Source organism: Myodes glareolus, chromosome 9 (assembly GCF_982192425.1).
Source record: "Myodes glareolus chromosome 9, mMyoGla1.1, whole genome shotgun sequence".
Lineage (NCBI taxonomy): Eukaryota > Metazoa > Chordata > Mammalia > Rodentia > Cricetidae > Myodes > Myodes glareolus.
Window position 1 is genome coordinate 69,123,756 of NC_142034.1, and position 16,221 is coordinate 69,139,976.

Genomic DNA, 16,221 nt, shown 5'->3' on the forward strand with positions numbered 1-16,221 from the left:
TCTACAGAGCAAGTTCCAGGCCTGCCAAGGCTACACCAAGAAACCCTGTCTAGAAAAAGGAAAAAGAAAAAAAAAAGATAAAAAGAAAAAAAAACCAAAAAAACAAAAAGATTAGGAAAGTTATTAACACCATAGACAATATGACTGAGGTTTGGAAGCAAGTTCAAGTCCACAGAGCTCACTGGGAAGGGGATGGTGTCCTTTCACGTAAGTTTCAGAGAGTCTCAAGCCTTGCGGTTGGTTAGTAGTCCATAGTATTCATTTGTAGTTAGACTGTCTCTAGTTCCTAGGCACCAGGAGACAATAGAGAGATTGGGCTCTTTAGCTAATGTGTGTCTGTTTCACTGGATACCTTACCTGTAGCTCCTGAGTGGTCAGAGGAAACTTCCTTTGGAGACCTGAGCCACAGCAGGGTGCCTGTGAGCTACCCTGAGGGCAATACACCAAAGGCCCAACTTCAAGTGTGGTGGTGCATGCTTGTAATCCCAGCACACAGGGCGGCACCCAGGGCAGAAACTGGCGGCCAAAGCAAGTTGAAGGCCGGGAGGCCAGCCTGGGCTGCTAGAGACTCTGTTTAAAACAACAGCAACACACACACACACACACACACACACAAAGGAAGGAAGGAAACACTAATCAAAGCTGTTTATCGGCAGAATTCTCAGAGCCTTCCATAAGCCATTTGTATGAACAAATATGTGTTTGAAACTTTTCAAAAGAGAAACCAAGTGGGAACCACTCGCCCAATGTCTAGTCCTTGGATCCTTTACTGAACACACAGTAACTAGGCCTAACCTTGAGCATACAAGGATCTGACTCAGGGAACCCTTTGAAACCTGGCCAGTGAGAGAGGGGTCTGAATGCTGCCACACCCTACACAGGCACATCCTGCCCTGTCTTTGACAAGGTGGCCTAATTGGCTTTCGTGAGCATGAAGCTTTCTCCTGAACTGAGCCACGGCAGGCAGAGGAGCAGCTGTGGCAGGAGAGCCCAAACTCTCTCCCACCTTCCATGCAGTAGCTCCCCCTTACCACAGTGTCAGGGTCCAGCCTCGACAAAAATACCTCTGGCCAGGGTAAGAGCATGGGATTAGAAATATAGTGAAGAATACGAAGAGGCGAATGAAAATCATAAAATTTAATAAAATTTTAATAAAATAATAAAGTTTAATTTCCAGCAACTTAAAATACCCTTGATCCCAAAAGGTAGGAGTAAGGCAAAAGACTGCATTAACATGATACAAGGAAATGAACAGACCAATTGAAAATCACAGGCTACGTTCATAGTTAAACATCCTGTTGCTAGAACAAAACAATTCACCAAGTCACGCTCACGCCTGGACCAAAACATTCTGTAGGCAAACCACTCCCAGAGTGGAATCCCAAGTTATCTCCATAAAAGGGAACTGGAACTTAGTTGGAATCCTTGACTTTTGCTTGAGGTGGGAACAGGTCTACTTCTCTATTTCTGGAGCGCAAGGGCTGGCAGTTAGCCACACCTGTTGACAATAACCTCTCTGAGCAGAACTCGCTGATTTCAGCTAGGTGGGACCTTTGTTTTGAGGTAGAAGCACAATAGCCTTGCAGGAATTAGTTCCAACTCTCTGACCTTTGGTCAACGTGGAAACAGGCTCATAATTTCGGACCTCCATACTACAGTGATCTCTGAGGCCCATACGTGATGGGCTTGGATATGCGATATGAGAGGTATCTGCCCCCCCATTCCGAATGCTGGATTTGTGGAGACCTGAAAGGCTCTCTTTATCAGTCTGCACCCAACTACAGCTAAAGTGTCTGCCTGGACTTTGCTAATACTGGTCTACCTAGGAAGAACCATGGCCAGAGTCTCGACAGCCATTCATTTTCCTGAGATCAGCGTGGGAAAAAGTAGGGTTGATGGGGGCTCAGGTCGTAGGCCCTGTATTGGAGGCTGGGTTTACAAGACTTTCCTGGGGTCACAGGACAAGGCAAGTACGTTGTATCTTCACCCCTTCTCTTGAGGTCCATTGGAAAACCTCAAGTTTCTCAGAGGAAACTTTAGTCACGGATTGTTGGTTGGTCTTCAGCACACATTGCCCTGTGGACATTTACACACCATCTTGTGAAGCGTGCATACAGTTAGAGTCAGTCAAAGGCCTGACTCTATAGGCCTATAGAGTCATTTGTAGAGCATTTGCCTAGCATATATGAGAGACTGAGTTTGTTCTATAGCAATACAGACACATACATACATGCACGCACACACGCACGTACGCACGCATGCACACATAGAGGCAGCTCCACTTTGTGTAATTGTTTGCTCGGTGTCTGTAAGTCCAGCACTCAGGAGTCTGTAGCAAGAGGATCACAGGTCCAAAGCCAGATTGAACTACACCTGAGAAGGGGTGGGGACGGGGGTCAGAGCAGAAAGAGCAGAAAGGGACTACCTCTGAAGCTGTAGGCTTGTTGTTTTGTTTCATTGAGACAGGATTTTATTGTTAATATTCTTTAAAAAAAATATGCTGGCGTGACCCCAGCGTGCTCACAGAGCAACCACTAGTCCGGCAGAGACAGCTGTGGGTCCCTGCAAGGTCCCCAGGGGCCACCTCAGAGCAGATGGGAGCGCATCCTGTCCCGGGCAGGCTGACTGTGGGCAGGCAGGCAGGAGACAGAGACATGGACATGTAAAATGAGATTAAAATATTTATTCAGGGTTATGGAGGAAAAGGGGAGGGGGTAGAGAAAGAAGGGGAGAGGGAGAAGGAGAGGGAGAGAAAGAAAGACAGAAACAGAGGAAAGGAGAGAGAGAAAAGACAGAAAACACGTGTGCACATGCCAAGAGAGGGAACAGAAAGAAAGATGGCGGCCAGAGGTCAGAAGTCTCTGGGAGTAGGCGTGGCTTGCCCCTTAAAGGGACCAGAGATCAAAAGGAATGACATAACAATTTTTTTTTTTTTTTTAGTTTTTCGAGACAGGGTTTCTTTGTAGCTTTGGAGCTGTCCTGGAGCTAGCTCTTGTAGACCAGGCTGGCCTTGAACTCATAGAGATCCACCTGCCTCTGCCTCCCAAGTGCTGGGATTAAAGGTGTGCACCACACCGCACAGCACGTGATCAAAGTCTTACCAGCTTCTCAAAGTAGATAAAAGAGGCTTTGGCCAAACTGCTGCTTTTCATGTTTGTTTGTTGTACATATATGTGCATATGTGTACAGTGCATGTAAAGACCAGAGGTCAACATCAGGTGAGGTGTTTTCCTCAATCTCTCTCAATCTTTTTTATTTTTATTTTTTTGAGACAGGCTCTCAGTATGTAGTCTTGGGTGGTGTGGAATTTGCTATGTAGACCAGGGCTGGCCTTGAACTCACAGAGATTCAACTGTTCCTGCTGGGATTAAAGTCAAACACCACCAGGCCCAGCTCTACCTTAATTAATTTTTAGGACAGATCTGTCTGGGAACTGAGAACTCCCTTATCCAAGGAGACTAGGTCATCAAGTGGCAGGCATTTTCCTATCTCCACCCACGCAGAGCTGTGATTGCACCTGTGCTCGGCAGTGCCTGGCTTTTTCCATTGATCCTCACACTGATGTGGCAAGCTCTTGACCTACTGAGCCATCTCCCCAGGCCATGCAAAGTGTTCTTATAGGAAAGTTATGTTGTGGTAATAAGGTAGTGTTTGCTATCCAGCCAGATTGGCGGCTACCTAAGAGGAAGGAAGGGCATGTGTGTCCGCGGAATTCTATTTTTCTTTTTGGAAGTTTTCGAGAGGGTCTGGAGAGATAGCTCTTACTGTTCTTCCAAAGAACCTGGGTTTGGTACTCAGCCGTCTCATGGTGGCTCACATCGGCGAGCTTTCCTCTAAGCTCTACTTCTGTGTAAGCGCACAGGCATGCTCCTCACCAGTATTAACAAAGGTACTAAAAGAAGAGATCTACGTAATGACTCACAGGAACCCCTTCTTTCCCACCACATCTCTCAGCTCCTAGAAAACCTTTCCGAATCTGGTAGACTCCGACTCTCCTTCCCTTCTTACTATTCATTTGAAAAAAGCGTCCGTTGAGAACTTTCAACTTTAAAATAAATCTAAGCTTGTAAGAACTGTAAAAGATACTAGAACTCAGGAAATTAGCCAGCTTTCTCTAATGGCAGCATGCTATGTGGGATTTTAAAAATTTGTCTGTCTATTTACTTATTTATTTATTTTTCATGTTTCACAAATGTTTATTCATTTCATTCATAAATACTATACTCATCTTTGGAGTTCTCTTCTCCAAAGCCTTCTATGATTTCACTTGAACTAGGAATAAAGACCAAACTCATTGAACTTCCATTCAAAACCCTCCAAATATGTACCTATACATCTTTAGAATGTATCTAAACTGCCCAACCTGTAAAGAAATCAGCACCTGTTCCTTTTTGTATCCTACTACTTTTAATTTATTTTTTAGCTTACCTTTATTTATTTATTGTGTGGGGGGAAGGGGGTGCATACATGGTACATCATACATGTGGAGGTCAGAGGACAACTTGAAAGAAATAGCTTCTATCATGCAGGTCCTGGGAATTGATCTTGGGTCATCAGGCTTGACAGCAAGTACCTATACCAACGGAATCATATCTCTGACCCTTGCTTTGTTTTGAGACAAACTCTCACTAATTCAGGCAGGCCTTGAATTCACAATCCTTCTGCTTCAGCCTCCTGAGTGCTAAGGTTACAGGCATGCACTTCCTTATATAACACACACACACACACACACACACACACACACACATATATATATATATATACTTTTCTAGCAAGTTTTGGTAGCTTATGTAATCCTCACAACAGCCTTATAAGAATATAACTTATGTTACAAAAAATTGGTGCAGAATCAGGACTGACTTTCAGATCTTGTCTGTTCCCCCAACACCTCCCTTGCTCTCCCCAGAAAAAAAGAAGACTGGGGTGAGGATGAGAATCCCAAAAGAATGCAGTTCTTCCTGCGCCCTGAGGAGGTAGAGCCAGCCGACTGCTGTAATATAGACGGGCCTCTCCTGAACAGATTGGCTGCACAGCCAGTGGAATTACGTTTGTGACCCAGACAGCAGCCCCAGACATGGCTTCAGTTCCATCAGGAGCCAGGACAAGCTCTCTGGCCTCCTCTGTGTCCCCTGTCACAACTGCCTTGTCTTTCCACTTCCTAGTCTGCTGCTCCTCTTCATCCTGAGGGCGACTCTTCCCTCCACACAAGGCTCATCTTCTTGTCTCCCGCTCACTTGGCTGCACAGAGCCAGAAAGTAAATATTTAGTTGAGTGTGCTAGAACATGCCATGATCTCTGCACTTGGGAGTAGGAGGCAGGAAGATCAGAGGTTCAATATCTTCCTGGGCTGCATGAATGAGGTCGTCTTGGACTATAGGAAGCCCAGGGCAAGGAGAGAAAGGGGGGAAAGGGAGAGAAGAGAGATAGAGACAAAGGTAGAGATTGATTGGACTTCTATTGAAAATACAAAACCCATTCTCCTGCCAAAATAAGTACAAAAGATAATTATGGAACTATCCTTAAGAGAAGATAGGAGTTCTTAAACTTTTAAATTTTGTTACCTATGGGATTTTTTTTATTATTGTGACAAAGCAAATGTAATAAAAATTTCTTTTCTGTTCTTACTCTTGCTTTCACTCTCTCCAGAATCCTGCTATGTGGTTCAGGCTGGTCTGTAACTAGAGATTCGCCCCCACCCCCCACTCCACACCTCTGCCCTTCCCTGTCCCACTAAGTCATGGAATTACAGGCATGGCCACTGTGCTGCTTAGTTTTTATCATATTGACATGAATAATAGAGTCACCTGGGAAGAAAGAATCTCAATTGAGGAATTGCCTCCACCACTTTGGCCTGTAGGCAGTTTCTTGATTGATGAGGGAGGGCCTAGCTCACTAAGAGCAGTATCACTCCTAGGTAGATGGTCCTGGCCTCTATAAGAAGACAGACTGAGCAAGCCATGAGGAGCAAGTCGGTAAGCAGGATCCTCCATGACCTCGGCTTCAGGTCCTGCCTCCAGGTTCTTGCCCGGCCTTCCCTCAATGATGGGCTATTACTTGGAAGCCTAAGGTGGAGTAAGTGTGTTTCTCCTAGATTCCATTTGGCCAGGGTCTTATCACAGCAATAGAAAAACAAACCAGAACAGTCGCCATGCCCAGCCCCATAACCTGAAGTCTCCATGGGAGACCAATCCCAGTCAGATAAGGCCACAGCAGTTACGAAGGCTGACAATGGTACATATTCTGGGAAAGAGTCAGAGAGAAAAGTCAGTCAACACACAGAAAAGATAATCGTGGCTTTGTGATGGGTGCTACAAAGACAATAGCTCAGAGTAAAAGAATAGAGGAGATATGTGGGGAGGGGCTGGCCACTGGTGACTCTCTCCAAGATTAGGATGATTAAAAGTTAGAGGATACATGGTCTACGTGTTGAGATCCTTTCTCAACAATACAACATGTTGGCGGAGCAGGATGAACAAAGGAAGGGGTGTCTTGTCTGTGAAGACCTACTTAGAGAGGCAGGTAGAACCAAGGTGATGCTGATGGGCCAAGTCATAATGGGCTTGAAGGACTAAGAGACAGAAGCTGGGTTACATTCTACTGAGGAAAAACACTGGCCCGGCTCATGGCGGAGCCCTGGCTTATTCCGGAGGCCCTCCATCCTTACTCTCTATGATTTTCTGTCTCCCAGGCACTAATCCTGCTGTGCGCCTGTCTGTTCACCTCTGTGTTTGTCTCTTCTCTGACCCCTCCAACTTCCTTTCTGCCTCCTACATAAATGGGTGGCACCTCTGGGTGTTAGGTTCAGATGTAGAGAGCTTCACAGACTCGGATGTAACCACCCTGTCCCTGCCCTCAAGAACCTTATCCCTCTGCAGCAGGAGAGCAATTTCCCAGCTAAATTCACACTGTTATCACGAAGTTACATCCCCTGCCCTTCTTGTCTATCACTATTTTTAAACTACCAGTACATTTTAATTAAGAATGTGTGTGTGAAAGCACATAGGCATGAATATTACTGTGAGTGTACTCAGGTCAGTGGGTTGCTTACAAGAGCTGATTCTCTCCTACCACAATGGTCCTGGACATTTGAACTCAGGTCTTCAGGCTTGGCAGCAAGCGCCTTTACCAACGGAGCAATCTCCCCCGCCCAAGTTTTACTCTTCCTGGTGTGATACTGTCTTTCTCTGGTGGCCTCTGCTTCCTTCCCTCACAGTCTTGCTTACCTTTTCTCTCTGATTTCTCATGATTTTTTTTTTTCGAGACAGGGTTTCTCTGTAGCTTTGGAGCCTGTCCTGGAACTCACTCTGTAGATTAGACTGGCCTTGAACTCATAGAGATCCACCTGCCTCTGCCTCCCGCCTGCAGGGATTAAAGGCGTGTGCCACCACCACCCAGTGATTTCTTATTCTTTTATAAATTAAAAAAGATTTTCTTTATTAACTTTAAAATCACATGCATGTATGTGTACTTTGTGTGAGTGTATGCACCTGAGTACAGGTATTCATTGGCCCAGAAGGGGGCATCCTCTGGAGTTGGAGTTCACAGGTGGTTGTGAGCTTCTTGTGAACACCAGGAATTTAACTTGAACCCTTAGCAAGGGCCGTACACATTATTAAACCCTGAGCCATCTCTCTGGCCTTTTTTTGAGACAGGGTCTCACTGTCTGGCCAGGAACTTGCTATGTAGACCAGGCTGGCCTCCAACACACAGAGATCCTTTTACTTCTCCCTCTGGAGTCCTGGGGTTACAGGGTCACACTGTGTAACCCAGGTTAGCCTTGTGCTCCTCGCCTTCCTGCCTCAGTCTCCAGAGTGCTGAGAAAGCACCATCATGCAAGCCTTGATCCCCAGTTTTAAAAGGGTGAAATAAGACAAGATTACATGCTGGTGAGAAATCCCACATGGAGGTAGCAAGGAGGAAATGAAATGGCGCTCATCTTCACCTCTTTCCAATCTATCCCCTCCTCTGGGCACTCATAGCTCGGTGTGTGCGCAGAAGTCTCAGGTCTCCACTAGCCATCCCTTTTGGTTGTACACATTCTGGAGAGTGGGAGAGGGGAGTTTGTGCCACTGTGGATTGCACCCAGGGGCCCAATGAGTGTTAAACCAGTTCTTTTCCACTCAACTACCCCAGCCTACTACTAACCTTGTAACTGTCTCTCTTTATATATTTATGTATGTGCGCATGTGTGTGGGTGTGTGTGCGTCCCATAATACTTGAGAAGATCAGAGGACAACTTTTAGGAGTCAGTCCTCTCCTTCCACCCTGTAGGTCCTGGGGATGGAATTCAGACCATTGGGCTAAGCGGCAAGTGACTTTATTCATTGAGCTCTACCAATCTTTTTGATAGCTCTCTCTCTCTCTCTCTCTCTCTCTCTCTCTTTTCCCCTTCCCTCCCTCCCTCTCCCACACCCTATCTCTCCCACTAGCTTCTGCCCTGTCCTCCCTACTCTCTCCCTTCCATTCTCGATTCATGTTAGTTCTGCCTCTCAGTAAAATGTAGGGTTTGTTTGTGTGTGTGTGACAGTCTTAACTGCGTTGACCAGACTAGCCTTGAGTTTCCAGTCTCTTGCCTTAGGCTCTCAAGTGGTTAGAAATACAGGTAAGAGCCACCAAAGCTGTGTGCTTGACTTAATAGGAAGGGTTTTGTTTGTTTTTTCAAGGTTGTTTTTGTTTATTTGAGGCGGAGTCTCCTATAGGGATGCTGGCCAGAGCTGAGTGTAGCACTTGGAAGGTGGAGGCAGGAGGATCAGGTCAAGATCATCCTTGACTACAAAGAGAACTCAAGACCAGTCTAGGCTACGTTAGATCCTGTCTCAAAACCAAAAAAAATTATTACTATTATTTTTACTTCTCTTTCATAGAAAGAGAGAGAGAGGGCTGGAGAGATGGCTCAGTGGTTAAGAGCACTGCCTGCTCTTTCAAAGGTCCTGAGTTCAATTCCCAGCAACCACATGGTGGCTCACAACCATCTGTAATGAGATCTGGTGCCCTCTTCTGGCCTGCAGGCATACATTCAGACAGAATACTGTATACATAATAAATAAAATCTTTAAAAGAAAAAAAAAAAACAAAGAGAGAGAGAGAAAGAAGGAGGAAAGAAAAGAAAAGAAGAAGCCGAAAGATAATACAAAGGGAATTCAAAGACAGGCATGTGCAGACAGGCCGTGAATGAATGAGCAAATGCTGGGAACATCTGCTAGGCCATATGAGATACTGATTAGTATCCTCCAAGGAAATTAGATTGTGTCAGTGGACATAAATCCATGGGTTAACATGTAACTGTAGAGCACAAGCCCTAATCAAAAGTAAACAGGGAATCCCACAAAGATAAGCCCTGAGCAGAGATAGAGCCTGGACGGGCTCAGGCACCACGCTCCCAGCCAGTTTAGAGGTCACTGGATTGACCTTTGGCCACTATCACATTCCACCTCTTTCTCTGTGACGTAGGTTATGACTCTCTGTCTCTCAACTTTGATGCATCTCTTCATTTGTCTCTTCTTTGTCACCTTCTAGGACTTGTTTTCTTTCACTCCATCTCTGCCTTGATTTAACAAATTCCACTGATGACCTCACTGGGGGCAGGGAGGGGGAGAGAGGGTAGGCTATGCCCAGGGTCTGTACCAGGTGCTATGGGGAAATAACAGGGCTCCATCCTACCTACCTTGGTCTCTGTCTGTGTTTCTCTGCAAAACTGAAAAAAAATCACAGGGAAATTCTGAGGACCTGGAGGAGAGGGGGGTGTGGGGACGTGGCAGTGGAGGGGAGGGCCTAGAGCTACTGCAGTGAGCAGAGGCACGCTCCCAGCTTCAGCTGGCCAGAGCAGAGGTGATTTCACGCTGAAAAAATGTCTGAATCAGGAGAATAACTCAACTGAGGATGGGGAGGTGGCTGCTCAGTTGGAAAGAGGAGGGGCTGGAGACCGCAGCCTGGAACCAGATGGGATATCTGGCTAGGATCTGGCCCAGCTCTCTTTTCTCACTCATTGTTCTGGAATCTTAGTCTATGCTGCAAGTGAAGGGTCACACTGAAGACCAGGATCTAGATCAGGAAGAGCTTTGGGGATGAGGTAGAGAATCCTGTAGCTCTGTCAGCAGAGACAACCATTGAGCACGGAGTGAGGAATTCAGGAAGGGGGGGGGGAGCCATAAGAGGAAGAAAGGCAAACACTGAATTTAAAGTCTAAAAGATGCCTGATGGTGTCGCATGGTGGTAGATGATTTTGTCAGTATGCTCAAAGCTCTGGTTCGATCCTCAGTCCTTCTACAGTAAAGCATTTCTGGCATGGGTGCGGTGGTGCACTCCTTTGATTCCAGCATTAGGGAGACAGAGGCAGGTGGGATCTCTGAGTTTGAGGCCAACCTGGTCTACAGAGCAAGTTCCAGCCAAGGTTAAACACATTGTGAGACCCCGTCTAAAAGAAACGTAATTCATGAGGGGAAAAGCTATTTATAGAGAGTTTGATTATTTTTTTCCAGGCATCTTAATAGCTATAGAACCCTTGTTCACAATTAAAGGAGCAAAATGACTGGGGACACAAAAAGAAAGACAGAGCTGGGGCCACCACCTTGCCCTTTGTTTCCTACTGTTGAGAAAGTCAGCTGAAGCTGACACACTCATCTCCAGGATGGCTTAAGACCAGGAGGTTGGAGTTGACTTGCCGTGTCTTTGTCTGACTAGTGAGGTGCTTAAGTCTCTCAGCTTCCCATCTAGAGCTCTTTTTAAAAGGTTGAGAAAACAGTCATGTGAGCAGGTAAAGGTGCTTGCTACCAAGGCTGACAACCTGGATTCGATTCCTGGCACCCACACAGTAGAAGGTGAGAACGAACCCCCACTAGTGATCCTTCGGTTTCCAAATGTGTGCGGTAGCACCCCTGCCCCCAGAAATGTAATTTAAAAGAAGTTAAATGCAAACAGAAATCAAAAGTTGAAAGAACAGAAAGGAGGAAAGACGCCGAGGAGGAAAACCAGGCGTGGAGCGAGAAGAAAGTAGGCAGCTATTTTCAGATCCAAGCTACAGGGCTGGCAGTGTACAACCATGATCCCAGAACTCTGGAGGCTGAGCACGGAGGACAGCACATTCCAGGGCAGCCAGAATGAGAGCCTGTGTCCAAACCATGAAAACAAACTCCAGATTACCAGGTTAGATGTTGTCTCTTCTCTCTGAAGACAATGAAAGGAGACGGGGCTTGGGAGACACTGGGTTCCCTAAGTGAAAGAAGACTCCAGTTTCTCACTGGTGACCCCAGGGGAGCTGGGTGTTTTTGTTTGAAGAGAAAACCTTTTGAGAGGGGAGAGAGGACCGGTCTCTGGGTGGGAGACACTGGGCTTCAGGGTTGAAAGCACACACTTCCTACTGTCCCAGCCTATGTGAAGGAGCTGCAGTATCCAGAGGCTTGCCGGAAGTGGGTCTCTCGCCTTTAGAGGCCCCTGCTCTCCTCTCAGTACTTTCATGTACACGAAGAGCCAGGGGGCTCAGCATCCATTAACACACTTGAAATGTTTTTGGTTTTGTTGCCTCTTTCTTTGTCAGGACAGGATCTTACCCTGCAGAAGAGAGGATTGGACTTTATTACATAAACTAGGCTGTCCTCAAACTTGCAATCCTCCTGCTTCAGCCTCCTGAGTGCTGAAACTATAATGCATAGGCCACCATGCCTGGCCTCAATTTTTTTCAGAACAGTAAAGTGTGTGTGTGTGTGTGTGTGTGTATGCTCGTATACACCATCCATGCATGCAGGTGCCCTCAGAGGCCGGAAGAGTTTTGGGTCTCTGGGAGCTAGAGTTGCAGGTGGTTGTGAGCCTCCTGATGTAGGGTGCTGGGAACCAACCTTAGGTCCTCTGCAAGAGCAGCAGGTACTCTTAACCATAGAGCCATCTCTTCAGCCCCCTCAAATTTTGTTTTCAAGTAGTAAAATCACTTTCAGAAGTGAGATCTTAGGCAAAAATCTGATTTGTTAGCCAGGACATAGCAGTTCTCAGGCCGAAGCCGGGGCAGGGTAGAGACCTGGAAACCTGCCCCCACTCTTTATCCTCTTGAGGTTTTCATGTGGGATCCTAGGACTTCACAGAACCTGAGCAAGCCACTAAGAAAGGATCTTAGAGCCCGTGAGGGGGTCCAGGAGCCAGGAATGGGGAGCACGGCACAACAGGACACTTTTGTTGTCAGCAAAGAGTACCTTTCACCGGGGTTGGACTTCTCTAGGGATACAGAGTAGAAACTGAACTAGACTCTTCTTCTGGGGCATCTGAGCTCTCCAGGAGATGCATGGAGTGAGTGGCTGAGTCATGGGCTGGGTTGCCACGTCCCAGTCTGACTAGTCCTCATCATTCCTGGCTTCCCACACAGCCACTGAAACTGACAGAGGTTTGCTTTGTGGGCCCTGCCAGGGCCGTGTAAAGCTGCCACGTGTCAGGGTTGGGCGGCCCAGCTTTCCTCTTCCCTTCAGAAAGGAGTTCTAGGGGGTTCAGAAAATTGGTGCCTGCTTGGGAATGTTCCTGGCCTTCGACCAGCGGCCAGTCTATTACAGATCCGGATTGAGAAGCCAGTCTACCACCTTGCTCCTCCATCCAGGTCAAGCAGCAGAAGACAGTGCAGGCCAGGGCAGATCCTACGCCCCCAAGGCATGGATGAAAACCCTGAAGGAAAATGGAAGTGCCACAGAACCGGAACATGAACTTCTGGCATTCACACCCTGAGCTCCTGTCCTCCTTCATCTCCCTAAGTGATCGGTGACAGGCGTGTACTACCGTGCCCATCTTCATGCAGTGCTGGAGGCTGCACCCAGAGCCTTGTGGCTGCTAGGCAACCACTCTACCAAATGATCGACAGCTCCGCCCCACACATCTCTACCCTTTCAGAGTCCTTGTCCATATGCACAGCAGGAGCCAGACTTGGTTCCCAATACTTGCATCAGGTGGCTTACAACCACCTATAACCCCAGCTCTATACAGCGAATCAAATGATTCTCATGTCACCTCATTTAATATTCACAAGAACATCCTAAGAAGTTTCTATTTGGATAAACCGAGGCTGGAGGTTAAGTAACATGCCTCAACTTACACAGAATTAAATGACTTGTCCCATGTTCAAGCCCAGCGCTCTGACTGCAAAGCCAGCTCTGATACCACTCTCTTGAACTGTCTTCTGTCTACCTCGGTCAAGGCAGTCTTAGAGAACCCCACCTTCTCTACCTACGGATCATATCCATGCACCGCTCAATGAGCCCAGAAGATAAAAGCCCTTTGTGGATTGCACAGCATTGAGGGCAAGTTCCTAGGTGTCTGGGGGAGTACAGTGAGAGAAACGAAGGGCCGAAGTCAAATTTCATCCTCCTTTGTGTTTGGCCTTGCCCTGATCAGTAGCCTCTGTGCCCAGGGGACCAAGGCCTGGGTGACAATGGGATCTTTGTGTCCTCCAGCCAATGAGAAGATCTGATTGGAGAAAGATGCAGTAACAAGGCAATGGGCTGAATCAGTCTCTGGTGTGCCCCACCCTGTGAGCCCAGCAGCCTTGGCTCTGAGCCAGATACACAGAGAGTACATCCATCCACGAAAGCTGTGATACATGATCCTGCCCCTGCGTCTAGAGCAGGCCAAGCTGGCACCAGCTCAGTCTGGGTTAGAATATCGAGGCCCTAGGCGCTGCCATCCACGCTGTTCCATTGGTCTTGTAAAGCCTTTATTTCCTAACCGTTCAAGGAAAGTGGGACTGGGTTGGAGTTGGTAGATTAAGAATTTTGAGGTGAAGTAGCGTCATCATGGGGCCTTATAATATGGAGGAAGGAAGATCAAAGCCAGACAAAGAAACAACGGAAGCAGAAGTAGAGGTGGAAGTGAGGCACTTAGAAGGCAGAGGGAAGCAGGCTGAGGACGTAGCTCATCAGGCAGGATGCTTGCTTAGCTTGCAGGAAGCTCGCTTGGCTTGCAGGAAGCCCCGGTTTCCATTCTCAGCATCACATAAAATAGGCATGGGGAGTTGGACGTCAGGTCACAGGGGCATGCCCAAGGCAGTGGGCTAGAGGGACACAACTGGAGCAGGCTGGAGGGGACTGGGAGGGGGTGTCGGCCTGGAGCAAAGACCTCAAGGTCCTGGCTTGTTATTTTGCAAAATGTGAAACAGGTGCAGTGGCTGGAGAAGTGGCCCCAGAGTTAAGAGTGCTTGCTGGTCTTGCAAAGGACCCAAGTTTGATTCCCAGCACTCACGTCAGAAAACTCACAAGCACCGGCTCTCCAGTTCCAAGAGACTCTGATACCTTTTCCTGGCTTCTAACACACACACACACACACACTTCCTGTTTTGTAAGAGTCATCAGAAAATCTATGCAAAAAAAAAAAAAACTTGTTCCATTGCTTGGTCCAAAGTATGTGTTTAAAAAAATGCTATTTAGGGCCGGGCAGTGGTGATACATGCTTTTAATCCTAGTACTTGGTAGGCAAAGACAGGCGGATCTCTGTGAGTTCGAGGCCAGCCTGGTCTACAGAAGCTAGTTCCAGGACAGGCACCAAAGCTACAGAGAAACTCTGTCTCAAAAAAAAGCAAAAAGAAAAAGAAAAAGAAAGAAATGCTTTTCAGGGTCTGGAGAGATGGCTCAGTGGGTAAGAGCACTGACTGCTCTTCCAGAAGACCTGGGTTCAAATCCCAGCATCCACATGGCAGCTCACAACTATCTGTAACTCCAAGATTTGACATTCTCACATAGACATACATGCAGCCAATGCACATAAAATCATAAAAATAAGGACATTTTTTAAAAAAGAAATGCTATTCAAAGCTGGGCGGTGGTAGACACCTTTAATCCCAGCACTCTGGAGGCAGAGGCAGGTGGATCTCTGTAGGCTGAATACTGTAAACATAATTAATTAAATCTTTAAAAAACAAAACAACAAAACCAACTAGCTAATTAAAACCCTTCCAACTGAGAGATGCATGAGGTCCCTGTTTTGCCCGGGCTGCTGTCAAGGAGAGGAAGTATGTGATGTGACAGCTATGAGGAGGAAGGGAAATGAGGCTAAGGGTATCCACTCTCCTGTGAGGGAGGCAAGGAGACAGTTGAGTGGCCAAAAAGGTCTCTCTAAGGGGGACACCTTAGAATAGAGTTCTGAGGGATGTGAAAAGTCTGGGCTCAGGAAAATCACGTGGAGAAATGTCTTGCAGCCAAGGGGAGCAGGAGGAGTGTGGTAAAGTGAGGACATGGCAAGAAAGGGAGGGGCCCTGGTGTGTAGAAGTTTATCCCTAGACTGTTCCCTGCCTTCTCTAATTCCATGTTACCCAAACCCAAGGACTACTTCAATATCTCTGCCTTTCAGGAAGGCTCTGCCAGTCTGATTCTCTGGGAGAAGCCTTAGGGTCTGCATCACCGAAGATGTGGTTCTATGCTTGAGGTATATTCTTTTACCCACAGCCAAAGTTCCTGCAGCATCCATTATGGTACCCCCTGAAGTAGACAGGCACAAAGTGCTCGGTCAAGAGCTGTCACATGGATGGGCAGTTCACTGGGCTGACGTGTAGACTCAGCTTTCTTGGACCACTTTCGGTCAGATGTTGTATACAAGCTGTTTGCCCAGCATGAGCCTGTGCCCTTGTTATTAAAATGGTCTCTTAACAGCGTCTAAGTCAGGCTGGGAATGTAGATTAATTGATAGAGTGCTTGCCTAGCATGTGCTAATCCCTGGATCCAATCTCCAACACCATATAAACTAGTCTTGGTGGTACACGTCTGTAATGCTAGCACCCAGGAAGTAGAGGCAGGGAGATCAAAAGTTCAAGGTTATCCTCGACCACGTGATAAGTAAGTGGTCAGTATGAGACCTTGTCCAAAAACAAACAACATCTAAATGGAAGGCCTGTTATGTCAACCATGGCTTCCCCACTACCCCTCGCTATTGCTTCCCATCTTTCAATATTACTGCTCTCCGTGTTTGTCAGGTACCGATGATGCCAGTCTCCCAGCAAGTTCAAATCCCTCATTTATCTATGGTTGGTGCCGCTAGAGTTAGAGGGGGACTTTATGGACCAAGACTTCACCTCATCATCAATGTCACCAGCAGTAGCTTGTTTCGTTGGCACTGAGAAAATTCTGGACTTGTTTTTGTCACAACTCCCCCACTCCTCGAATTGCTCTGCCCTTCTGCACATCACCTAAGTCCACAGGAAGGTTCAGTCAAGTTCACTAGCCGGCTGGAAAGCCAGGACACTGGCTTTAGCTGTGTCTCTTGGGT